The 13149-nt window shown below is 38.6% G+C and overlaps 1 long non-coding RNA gene across 1 annotated transcript; it reads right to left on the bottom strand.

Annotated features, from left to right (window-relative positions):
* Window positions 1-11877: 11877 nt before the first annotated feature.
* Window positions 11878-13088, bottom strand: LOC309796814. The gene is made up of 2 exons (XR_014292508.1): window positions 12972-13088; window positions 11878-12237 (listed from the first exon to the last, which is right to left on the bottom strand). It is a non-coding gene; the product is annotated as an uncharacterized lncRNA (long non-coding RNA).
* Between the last annotated feature and the right edge of the window lie 61 nt (window positions 13089-13149).

Here is a 13149-nt window from a genome sequence, read left to right as displayed (position 1 = left end):
CCGGCGCTTCAGGCCAACCTCCTCCTCCGCTTTCTCACCCTCGGCTGATTACTAAGCAGCAAGCCGTAGTCCTGAGAAAAGGGACTTGGCCAAGGTCACACTGCGGTGCGTGAGAAAGAATCCGGAGGCTCTGGTTCCCACTACACTCGATCACCCTGCCCCAATTCAACAAGTAATTATTGAGCTCCTGAAGTGTGTGTGCCCAGCACTGTGCAATGACCTGCAGGGGAAGTGGGCCAAGTAGGAAGAAATAGTCCCTGCTTCACCCTTGATCACCTAACCCCAGAACTGCGCAACAGCCACCAGGCTACTTAGAGTTGCTGGACACGTAGTGTTCTTTTGTGCTCTGTGCTCTCGCACGCATTATGCATTCTGCTTGGAATGCCCTGCCGTTTCTCCACTGCTAATCCTTAAAGCCCAGCTCAAACGTTACCTCCTCTGTGAAGCCTTCCCTGACTCCCAAATGAGACTTAGGTATTCCTGCCAATGCACCCGTAGAAGATATATTATGGCGCTAAACTTGTTCAACTTAAATCAACTTACATGCTTTTCTTTCTTCCTACCTGTTTCTCTTTTCTCTGTTTTCTAGACAGTGGTTCCAGATCTTGGACGCGTAAAATTTTAAAAAATAGTCGGAGGAAAACACAACATTGCCAATTACTTATTTTGCCAAACAAAGACAATTTTTAAAACTACCTACTACTATTTCATAAAAGGAAGCACATTTTAATATGAAATGATAAGGGCATAATCTCTCAATAAAAAATATATTTAGCTTCACGGGAAAACATCACAATGAACTTTGAGGGAAGCATAGAACTAAAGTAGGTGGAAAGGAGAGGAACAGTGAAAGAACGCAGGAGGAAGGGAAGGAGAAAGGGGGTTGGAGAAGTGGGGAGTTTTCACCCGAGCCCCAAACAGTCTTAAACTCGGTGCCTTGTCCTACCAATGCAACTTATAATGAAAACAACTCCTCAACCACTCCTTAAAATTTACGTCTTGCTTCAGTTATTTGGTTACCCAACTGTTGAGTATGTGTGTCTTCTTTAACTTAATTTAGAGATCGTAGAAGTGAGAGTGATGATGGTTTGACCTGTGGTCCCAATGCACCCATTCTCAGGGGCCTGGGACTAGTGAGACAGAATGACCCATAGCTTAGTCCCCACAAACAAGAGACTTGATTGTCCAAATGAAGCAAGAGTCAACTGCTGCATTATAATGTAGGTACTCAGGTAATAGTACCAGAAAGTCTTAATAAGAAGCTAACAAAAAGCCTAATTTAAACATATATTTTGTACACATACTTTTAATAGGACAGTGTTTTTCAAACTGGAATCCAATGACAGTCTGAGTTTTTCTACAAGTATGTCTTACTTTTACATCCAGTTTTAAGCATATTCTGGAGTACCTGGATGACTGAATGATAACAGCTGCCACATAATTTGGACATGTATTTGAGTCTGTTTTTAAAATCAAGTTGGCAGAAGGTAATACTACTTTGTCATAAGCTAGTGAGAAAATAAATGAGGTGAACCTCCTACTTCATGGCTTACTGTACAAATGAAGATTTTCCAGTAGTTCGCGAGAGGAAAGTGATGGGAAAGGAGAGTCATCACAAGACATACAAGCATGCTGAAGGTCAAGAGCACACACTGGCCAGTCAGTAGTATGTTCAGGTTTCTAAGGGCAGTTTTGTCTCAGCAAACATCATGTATCACATTAAATGAACATTATTTTTTATTTGTGCATAATTTGTAAATTTACTTTGGTGTTGAATTTGTATAATAGCTTTATGAACAGCAGAGTTCATATTTATTTTTGTTTATATTTAAGAAATGGTAGTATAAAAAGAATTTACATAAATGACTGGGTCTGAGAGAATGTTTTTAAGAGTTCCCTTGAATATAATTTTCAGCTGAGAAACAGTGATATAATGACAGTACATAGAGTATGTGCACTACGTGCGTAATGTTCACTTAAATACGTGGTAATTATGTACTAATACATCTTTAATATGCTCTTAGCCACCAGGAGTTGATGACTGTTGTGCATCCTCCCTTCTTGCCGCACTTCAATTTGTTTGGTTTGTCCCTTAGGTGTACCTAGTCTGAAGGCATTTACCCAATTCGTCCCTCCCTTCCATTATAATGGAATGGAATAATTCTAATATGTATGCATTAGTTCCCTACCTTCTTTGAGGGTCTGGGCCCGGAAGGAAACTCTGGAGTGATCTACCTTCCTCAGATGCATAACTTAGTACCCAGAGAGTTGATGAACTGCAAGAGGGTTGTGAGAGACTGAACAGGATTGAGAATTGCCAACCAATCTTTAACGTTTTAGTTACTATTGGATAGAAAACTATTGAACTTGACCCAATGATCTATGATCTAACCCTTGTAATTTTTTCATGTGACGGATGCAACGTATGAATGTTTACGTATTTACATCTATATCTACATCTATATATATTAAATAATATATATATTATATATGTAATCAGCTCCCCAAATATCACCAACACCACCTGAAAAACAAGGCTTGAGTATATTACTTATCACAGCAAGGGAGAACATCTATTCCACAAAGATTTGGCAGTGTCTCAGAGGGAAGAGGGAAGGATAGAATTCACTAAAATTGGAAGTTTGGTTTAAAGTAGAGATTTCAGTGTGGAGACTCAATTAGGATTCAGAATCATGATACAACAGTCCAAGAGTGGTGGAAGCAGCAAGGCAAGAATTGAGGTAAGAAATTCAGAGAAACTTAGGGTGCAAACTTTGTTGATGCTTTCCAATGAAGAGTTGGTGGGTCTTTTGGGAAATTCTTATGAAGGGTATACAGTCTGTGTCTAGACTAATTTTTTCGCATGTGGATGTCCAGTTGTTCCAGCATTATTTGTTGAAAAGGGTATATTTTCTCCATTGTACTGCCTTTACACCTTTGTTAAGGATTATTTTATGTGGGTCTAAACTGGGAATCTTTGTGCTGTTCCACTTATCTATTTGTCTAGTCTTTTGCCAATACCACACTGTTTTGATTACTGTAGCTTTTATAGTGGGTTTTCAGGTCGGGTAGTGTCAGTTCTCTGACTTTGTTCTTCTTCTTCAACATTGTATTGGCTATTCTGGGTCTTTTGCCTTTCCATATAAACTTTAGAATCAGTTTGTTGATATCCACAAAATAATTTGTTGGGATTTTGATTGGGATTGCATTGAATCTATAGATCAATTTGGAAAGAACTGACATCTTGACAATATTGAGTCTTCCTGTCCATGAATGTGGAACATCTCTCCATTTATTTAGTTCATGTTTGATTTCTTTCATTAGAATTTTATAGTTTTCCTTATATAGATCTTACATATATCTTGTTAGATTTACACCTAAGTATTTCATTTTGGGGGTGCTAATGTAAGTAGTACTGTGTTTTTAATTTCAAATTCCACTTGTTCATTGCTGGTATATAGGAAAGTGACACTTTTGTATATTAACCTTGTATCCTGGGGAAGTCCTTGGGATGAGCAATCAAACCATTTGCTTGGGCAGGACAGTCCTGAAAATAAAGAGGTGCTCATGAAGACAGAGGAATAGCAAAGTTATATTAATATAGACAGTAAAGCATAGTTTTGGTTCTCAGAATCCAGGCTGAGTGTGGGGCTAGTTTGGGCTCTCAGTTTTTCCTTAAATACATCATTAATGTCTAAGGTGTGATCATTCTGGATTTTCACTGTTGCTTGAGGTGTCACAATCATATGTCAAGTTTCTGTCTATGGTTGTTCCAGTCTCCAAGTTTCCCACAGTGGTTGTTTATATCTCTGTATCAGGTTTTTCTGCTCTTTCTGCTATATAACCATTTGCTCGATTGTTTGACAGAAAAACAGCTGTGATGGAGATCATAAATCTGAAACTGCAAAACAAACAATACTAAATACTAAAAGAAGGATTATGATCAGATTTTGTATGTTTGATTATGATCAGAGTTTGTGGTACACTTCTCAGCCAGGAGCCAAGAGTGCCTATATTAAACCAAGGGAATATATCCCATCCCTGATCTGAAGAGTCTGCTGAACCAGCTATGAGGTCAATCTCCAGATTACCCAAATTCTGATTTCTTGGTTTACTTCCTGGATTTTTAGCAGTATCACAGATCTCAGAGAAGTCTGCAGGGATGTAAGCACAACATTCTACTGTTAAAGTAGCTCACATTCTCCCTCAAGAAGCCAATCATATCTAAGACAGTTCAATTCTGAACCAGGCCTGCTCAGTTTTATGAACTTCTGAGGCAAGAAGTTCTATAATCTTAGTGGCTGTATTAGTTTCCTAAGGCTGTTATAACAAATTGCCACAAACTTGGTGGCTTAAAACAACAGAAATTTATTCTTGCACAGTTGTGAAGGCTAGAAATCTGAAATCTGGCAGGACCACACTCACTCTGGAGGCCCTAGGGGAGAAGTGGTTCCCTGCTTCTTTCAGCTTCTTGTAGCTGTCCTGGCATTAATGTGCTTGTAGCTTCATTTCTTCAACATCTGCCTTCATCACACTGCCTTGTGTGTCTGTCAAATCTTCCTCTGCCTCACTTTTATAAAGACACTTATCTTTGGATGTAGGGCCCACCTGGATAATCTAGGATAAGATCTCCTCTCAAAATCCTTAAATTTATCATTTTTTTTGCTTACCATATATTGTAATATTCAAAGATTTCAGGGATTAGGAAGTGGAAATATCTTTCAGGGGGTTACCATTCAGCCCACTGCAGTGGCATTGTCTAAATCGCTTGATATTCTCTGAACCACAGCATGTAGGATTTGCTCTACTTTCTGGGCCTTTTATAAAGCATGAAATTAAGAGGCCTGAGGAGAGGAAAAAGAAATCCAGAATTCCCCAAAAGTAGTTAGGGTTTCAGTTCTCTAGTCAGAGTCCCCCTCCCTTTTTTTCTTTCTTGAATTAAATTATCTGCTTATTCTTTTTCCTAGAAGACAAACCAATGGGCCAAAATGTATGATATAAGAGACAATCCCGATAATAAAGCCAATTCCCAAAGTTTTAGACAAAATATCTATAAGGATAATGACTGAGCTTATTTTCATCAGACAGTAAATGTTACATCTGATTTACAAAAAAAAAGATGAACATAGTTTTTATAGAGGAAAAAACTGTAAGTAAAGTAAAAATAGAGATATAATGTACATTCTATACCATGAATATACCAAACATACAGGAAGAATATATATTGATAGAATATCAAGAATACCAACTAAAGAGATTCAGTAAATCTGGAGCAGGTACCAAAAAAACCTTTATTTTAATGGAACTCCATAGGTTAAGTCTGATGCACATCCACATTTAAAAACCACTGGCCTTGAAGATGCTAGATTCAAATTAATAAGAAGGTTGTGGCTAAGAAGCGGTTTAAAATAGTAACTGAAATTATAACTGATAATGCTATACTGCTATTGCCTAATATTCTCAGGCAAAGAATCACCAGGACTCTGACAAATAGAAACATCATGGAGACCAAGGGCCTTGAGAAATCTCTAGGTACTTCCCATTTAGCATACAATTTTGAAATTTTTATGTTAATAACATTTAGCCCATACAAATTTAACCTGGAGAAGGCTGACCATCTCTTCTGATTAGATAACTCTTCCCATGCATCTCATCAATAGTAACATTGAATAAACATAATAGTTTCTAGCATCTTTTTCTAAGGTGAAAGAACAAGTTTTTGATTGTCCAGGGGCCTGGTGGGAAATATATCCTGAAAGTTATTTTATTTCATTTTACATTTAGGAGTCAATCTTAGGAAGGAAACAAAATCAAAAGTCAGGAGATTTGGATACTTGCAATAGGAGAGTTGGTGAAAAGAAACAATATTTGGCTATTCATATGAAAGGAACAATAAAGCATTTAAAAATAAACACGTAGGGCTTCCCTGGTGGCGCAGTGGTTGAGAGTCCGCCTGCCAATGCAGGGGAAACGGGTTCATGCCCCGGTCCGGGAAGATCCCACATGCCGCGGAGCGGCTGGGCCCGTGAGCCATGGCTGCTGAGCCTGCGCATCTGGAGCCTGTGCTCCGCAACGGGAGAGGCCACAATGGTGAGGGGCCCGCGTACCGCAAAAAAAAAAAAATAATTAAAAAAAATAAACATGTAAGTAATATGACTATCAAGAACATTAGCTCTTTCATAAGTGAGGAAACTTTGTTTTCTTAAATAATCAAGGACATGATAAAGTCAATACAAAGCACGGAAAATTATTCTGGTAAAACATGAAATCTTTTTTATCTAGGCAGATTACATAGAATAACCCTTCATACTGTAGGTGAAGGAAATAAACAGTAAAACAGTGTCTTGTACTACGCTAGGCCCTGGAAATACAAAATAAATATGACATACTCTCAACCATCCAAGATTTTACAATCTAGGTAAGGAAACATATATGATTTTTTAAAAAGTGAAAAAAATGTGACAGAGTTTGTTAGTTGTCTATCACATACCTTTCTCCCCATTCTTTCTAAGTGATAAAATGTGGTTTTGTTGGGGGGTGGCTATGTACACAAATGGGAAAGAATATAATTTCTCAGCCTTCCTTTCAGATAGGGGTGCCCATGTGACTAAATATAGGTCAATGGTATGTAGTTGGAAGTTGTTGGGTGGGGCTTCCTAGAAAGCTTCATAATTTTGTCCATGTGTATGTGTGTGTGCACATACATGCACTGGCATAGGGGAGGAGGAGTGATGATGCTTATGAAGTTGCTAGGCTGGGAGGCATTACCTTTTTACTCATTCTTGCCTAGGACATGGGTGTGATGGCTGGAACTACAGCAACCATATTGTTACACTGAGGAAACTTTGAGTTAGGAAGGCAGAGCTTGAGCTTGGAAAACATAGCAAAAAGATGAAAGGAGCTGTAACAATATTGAACTGCCTACCTTTGGATTTCTTTTATGTGATAGAAAAATAATAGAAAAATAATGGGTTTCTTAATGACAGGCAAACACAATTGCTAATTGATACAACATATAATTTTAATATAGTAAGATGTAAGGTCTAAAAGAGGTATGTATAAAGACCTATGAGTGCACATTTAAGGAAAGGATGAATTCTGCATAGGAAAAAGGAGACTGGGAAGTTCTTCACAGAGGGAGTGACATTTGGCCTGGGATTTTAGAATATGAGTATCTGTCAACTAGGCCAGGAAAGATGGGCATTTTGGATCAAACAGTGACACTGAAATTTCATATAATTTCTGTGGTGAAACTGGTGAATGTTGAAAGATAGATGAAGGACTTAGAAAATGTTTTTTATTAGAAATGGATGATGTGATATTAATCATATACAATCATGGAAACCCTTAAGGGTTGGTGGCCAGAAAATTTTTGAGAAATAACAACAGAGGGTACTATTGTAATAAAATGTACATATCTGCCCTCATATAATTTTCTTATTATTTCTGAAAAGGAAATAAGATATATTATTCCCCTGTATAATTCTATCCATTCCAATGTTTTAGCACTTTAAAATTTTTAATGAGTAATTATCCATTCTTCAATTGCTCTTACCGAGACTTCATTTAACCATTATTACAAGTAAGTTAGGCAAGTCATCTCTCCTCTTCAGTATACCTGTGTTATGCAAATTAAAATAGTATTCTTTCCTATGCTATACTGAAAATCTTGTACAGAACTAAAATACTACATAAGACCTATAAACACTGAGATTTATTTGACTAATGTAGAAAGGGCTTTTCAGAAACAACCAATATTTCTCAGATTAGTATAAAATTTTAAATGATATTTTATTCTTATGAAATAGGAAATGCTTATTTCAGTTACCAAATCAAAAACAACCACTTAAAAGACCCTCCATAATCTGACTTTTTTCAAGGGAGGATACAATCAATATATTTTGCTAAATAACAAAAAGGAATTGAAATAAATAATAACATACAAATAAATACATGTAAATAAATAATAAATAAAAAGGGAATTAATGATGAGAGGTCACACTAAAAGGAATATATTCAAATATACAGAAATAAAATTTCAGATATGTTTAGGTCTTAATTTAGATGGAAGTTAATTGAGAGGATAATCCCAATAAAAAGAATTTCCTTGGCTCTTTTATTTTAAGCCAGAAGAGTGGATTTAGTTAACTGTTTTGGTATGGGTGGCTTTACAAAGGATATATAATAGGATTTATGTGTTGGAGGAAAAAAACTGAATGTGATGCCAGAAGTTAAGGATTTTGTATGTCTGCCTGCAAATGTAATTTTAAAAATCTGGTCATTTTCAACCTGAACCCTTTTTCAACCTGAACCCTACTCAACCAATACCTATATACTTCTACAATATTATGATCAAGGTTTATAATAATGACCCCAATATGTCTTCTGAGTCATAGCAGAATTATTAAATTAGGAGATGTTTTTATTATTTGCAAACTGGTAATCTGGTCTGTTTTTTAACACTTCTAGATTAATCAGAGCATCCTTATCGGGTATCCAACCTTGGGCTTGTTCTTCGGTCATCTTCAGTAACAGTTTACAGTTAACAGAAATGAAACAACCAACAACTGATAAATTTAAGATGCGTGTTATTAGAGCAAGAATATCACAAAATAATTACAATCTAACCAAATTTTTAAGGAGTGTCACATAGCTTTTTCTAACATTTATAAGATTTTTTCAGATTCTGTATTGAAAAAGAACTACAGTGAAGCATGAACGAATTAACTTTCATTTCTAATTTCAGAGAATGTAGTCTGTTAATGTCAGCAAGACAAGAGATGTTATGAATAGGCTGAGCCTCATTTTCATTTGTTAGGTCATATATCCAAGTTTAATTTGAGGGTCCCTATCTAGTTGCACCTTAACTCACCCCTGGCTTCCCCAGAGATGGTTATGACTGTTCTGCCTACAATGGGGGGCCTACAGAGGGCCTTGCTTGCTTAGTCCTCTGATAAACATGAGATAAAAATAAGTCTTAGGAAAGGAAACCCTCCTACACTGTTGGTGGGAATGTAAATTGGTACAGCCACTATGGAAAACAGTATAGAGTTTCCTCAAAAAACTAAAAATAGAGTTGCCATATGATCCAGCAATCCCACTCCTGGGCATATATGCAGAGAAAACTCTAATTTGAAAAGATACATGTACCCCAACGTTCATACCAGCACTACTTACAATAGCCAAGACATGGAAGCAACCTAAACGTCAATTGACAGATGAATGGATAAAGATGTGGTGTACATATACACAATGGAATACTACTCAGCCATAAAAAAGAATGAAATAATGCCATTTGCAGCAACATGGATGGAACTAGAGATTATCATATTAAGTGAAGTAAGTCAGACAGAGAAAGACAAATATATGATATGAGCTGTATGTGGAATCTAAAAAAATGATACAAATGAACTTACAAAACAGAGAGAGACTCAAAGACATAGAAAACAAACTTATGGTTACCAAAGGGAAAGGGGGTGGGGGAGGGATAAGTTAGGAATTTGGGATTAGCAGATACAAACTATTATATATAAAATGGATAAACAACAAGGTCCTACTGTATAGCACAGGGAACTATATTCAATATCCTGTAATAAGTCATAATGGAAAGTAATATGAAAAAGAGTATATATCTATATATATCTGAATCACTTTGCTGTATACCAAACTAACACAACATTGTGAATCAACTATACTTAAGAAAAAAAGTCTTAGGGAGGCTTGCCTGAAGCAGAGCCTGAGACTGAGGTGCGGGGAGGGGGGGTTCTTCATGTGATTTATCAGGGGAGTGCTCTCAAGTGCAGGGGAGTGAAGGAAGCAGGATACGGCAGGGGGAAAAAACTTAAGCCAGCTGGAAACCAGCTTCAACCTGACCCCACAAGGAGTGCTGGGATAGGTTTTGCACCACAAAATTGGTCTACCTTGAGGCAAAGTCTGGCATTATGTACTCTCATCATCAGTCATTGACTGCAGGTTGCAGGGGTGTGTGGGGAGTAGAAGTCTTGTAGAGTACTGAATCTCTTATTCTGCAGAGTGCAATTATCCAGAAAAGGAAGCGGGTGTAGGTAGCTGCTAACACCCACAGCTTCTGGGGGTGCATCCATCTGCGTTGCAAAGGGGGCCTGAACTGGGCACCAGCAGTGTGTGTACACTATAGAAACACTGTCATATGTGTATCAGGACCCCAGATCAGCCCTTAAGAAACATATAACTGAAAAATACCACAGAAAACACTACAGAACTTGAACACAAACTATGTATGACACTTTCTAAAATTATGTTATGAGAAAAACTGGGATGAGATGATGGGAACACATCTCCCTTTCTAACATTGGGTTTAGGAATATCCTCTCCCCTTACCTACTCTCTTTGCTAAGCAATAGCAGCTGGTGGTGGCTTCTGTGATCAGGGCAAGATGCCCAGCAGTGAAAGAACAGGGTTGGTTGGGAGAATTTAAAGCAGATGAAGTCTCTGGAATGGGGATATGTGCTTTAGGGTGAAAGGAGCTGTAAGGGCAGGGTCTCTTGTTTGTGTCTGAGATCTGCACCCAACCTCTCTGCTTTGTTTATTTCTACTGGCCCTAGAGACACCCTTGTCTGCTTGTTTTCCCTCTGTCAACACTTTTGCTTTGCACCAGGCCTCTGGAACTGGACTTCTCTCAGCTTTACAGTTATGCTGACATTTTCTAAGTTTGACACTAGAAATAATGGAGGAAATTAAGTTAAAAGCTTTCTCATGCTATCTCTCCTTTTTCTTTTTAAACTTAGCCACTTTAAAAACATTTTATTGGAGTATAGTTGACGCACAGTGTTGGGCTAGCGCGACGGCCTATACGGGAGAAGAATCTAAACTTAGCCACTTTAAGTAGAAAACCAAGCCCAGACACATGTGCTATTGTTGGGTGTTGTAAAGAGAAAAAGGCAAGTTGATTCTTCTGCAATTCAAGCCCAGGGGCTTTCCTGGGTGTGCAGGGTAATGAGTTCTGAAGTACCATAAAGGAGTAAAGAAGGTCAGGGAGCTACAAAAGTGGTACAGGAGTGGGGACAAAGCAGTACTTGGTTTACCTTCAGCAAATTTGGGGACTTACCTTCTTCTCCTTCCCCGGTCCCTTTATCATCACCAGTCTTTCTCCCGAAAAAAAAAAAAAAAAAAAAACATTGTGGATGGCCTGAGAATAAGTTGGGAGGTGGGAGTGGGTAGGTGTGGAGCAAGAGTAACAAGACCCTGGGTACTGTAGGCTCTGAGGGAAAGGAGGGTATTCCTTTTTTTGTTTTTATCTGGGAAAGAGGAGATTTCCCTGTGCTCTTGGGCTGAGGTAGAAATACCTTATTCTACCTGCTGCTAATGTGGAAATTACTACCACTTTATCTGGAGTCAGAATAGTATATTAAAGAGTCTCTTGGTGCTGTCTTAAAACAAGCAAAATCTTTTATGATATCCAAGTTTTAGAGACTGATGGGGTGAGTTGCGGGTCCTGCACCTTTTATCTCCGGTGGCCTTGGGCAGTAATGGGGCCTGTGTGGCACAATAGGGCACAATAATTGAGCTCACTCTGACTTGCTATTTTAGTCATCTTTGCTGTCAGCCTTCAAATGAGAGACCCTTGCTTTAGTGCCTGCTGTCCCTTATGTCTCTGAAGAGAACTTAGCCTTTCTGACCTGCATGGATATTGAGGCAACTCTTAGGGAAAAGAAGAGCACTCAAAAAGAATTTATGGCTGTTTTATCAGCGATATTTGAGAAGGGCCAAGACACCTCTGAGTTTAAGTCTCGGCTCTATTTGTTATTAGCTCTGTGACCGTGGGTAGTTATTGAGTTATCTGCTATCTCACTGGCCTGAATTTTCTTTTTTTTAAAGATATATGAACCCTTATGTTCCTTTTTTTAAAAAAAATATTTATTTATTTATTTTTGGCTGCGTTGAGCCCTTGTTGCTGCACATGGGCTTTCTTTAGCTGCAGCAAGCGGGGGCTACTCTTCATTGCAGTGCACGGGCTTCTCATTGCAGTGGCTTCTCTTGTTGTGGAGCACGGGCTCTAGGTGCACGGGCTTCAGTAGTTGTGGCACACGGGCTCAGTAGGTGCGGCATGCAGGCTCAGTAGTTGTGGCGCACGGGCTTAGTTATTCCGCGGCATGTGGGATCTTCCCGGACCAGGGCTCGAAACCGTGTCCCCTGCATTGGAAGGTGGATTTTTAACCACTGCGTCACCAGGGAAGATCCTGGCCTGAATTTTCTTAGCTGCTTAGAAAAACAAAGAGGAGGAGAGAGAAGGATAGTACTTACAACTACCGCCAATGATCACGAGGATTAAACAACAACAACAAAAATGGGTGTAAAGTACTTAACATAGTACCTGGTCCACAGACACTCAAACGTTAACCATGATTGCCGTTTATTATTTATCAGCGAGAAGGTCTTAGCTGAGAAGACATATCCATTAACGTCAATAATTATAATTTCTATTTCAATATACCGCTTAACTCTGCGCTAGGCAATGTCTTAGGTGCTGCTTGCATGTGACTTTTAAAATTCTCACTACAACCTACTATCATACCCATTCTACAGATGAGGAAGCCAAGGAATAGCGTGCTTAAATCCCTTGCCCAAGATTCCACGGTTGCATAGTGGTAGAATGGAGATTCAAACCCAGAAAGTCAGGTTTACAAAGCCTGTGCCCTTAACCATTGAGGTATGCAGTTAAATAATCAGTCAAGAACCAAAAGGAGATGGGGAATGGAGGGTAGAAAAGGCACAGGTTCAAGGTGAACAGTTAGAAACAAGAAATTGAGAGTTTTGGTAGGTCCGGAAGCTTAAACGCATCATTATAAACCGTTCATGTTGTCAACTTAACAAGTTAAGCTCCTATTTAGAAATGAGTTAGTAAGCTTACAAGTCAACTTACAAGCAAGTTGAGAAAATCTTCAATAGATAACTATAACTAAGGGACAGGCCCGGTCTTTTATGTATTTTACCAATTAAGTGTCCAGGATCTCCACGAATCAATCTGCGCCCCAGGGGTCGTCGATGGGCCAATGAACATAGACGTGAAGGGGTTAATACCGGAGTTTGGGGGTGGACCGAGCGGAGGCGAAGAGGATTGTGGGAGCTCCGTTGTACGTCGCCCCAGGGCGCCTGGGAAATATCCAGTGT

This window comes from Mesoplodon mirus (assembly GCF_964341445.2).
Source record: "Mesoplodon mirus genome assembly, chromosome: X".
NCBI classification, from domain to species: domain Eukaryota; kingdom Metazoa; phylum Chordata; class Mammalia; order Artiodactyla; family Ziphiidae; genus Mesoplodon; species Mesoplodon mirus.
This window is presented reverse-complemented; position numbering and strand designations above follow the sequence as displayed.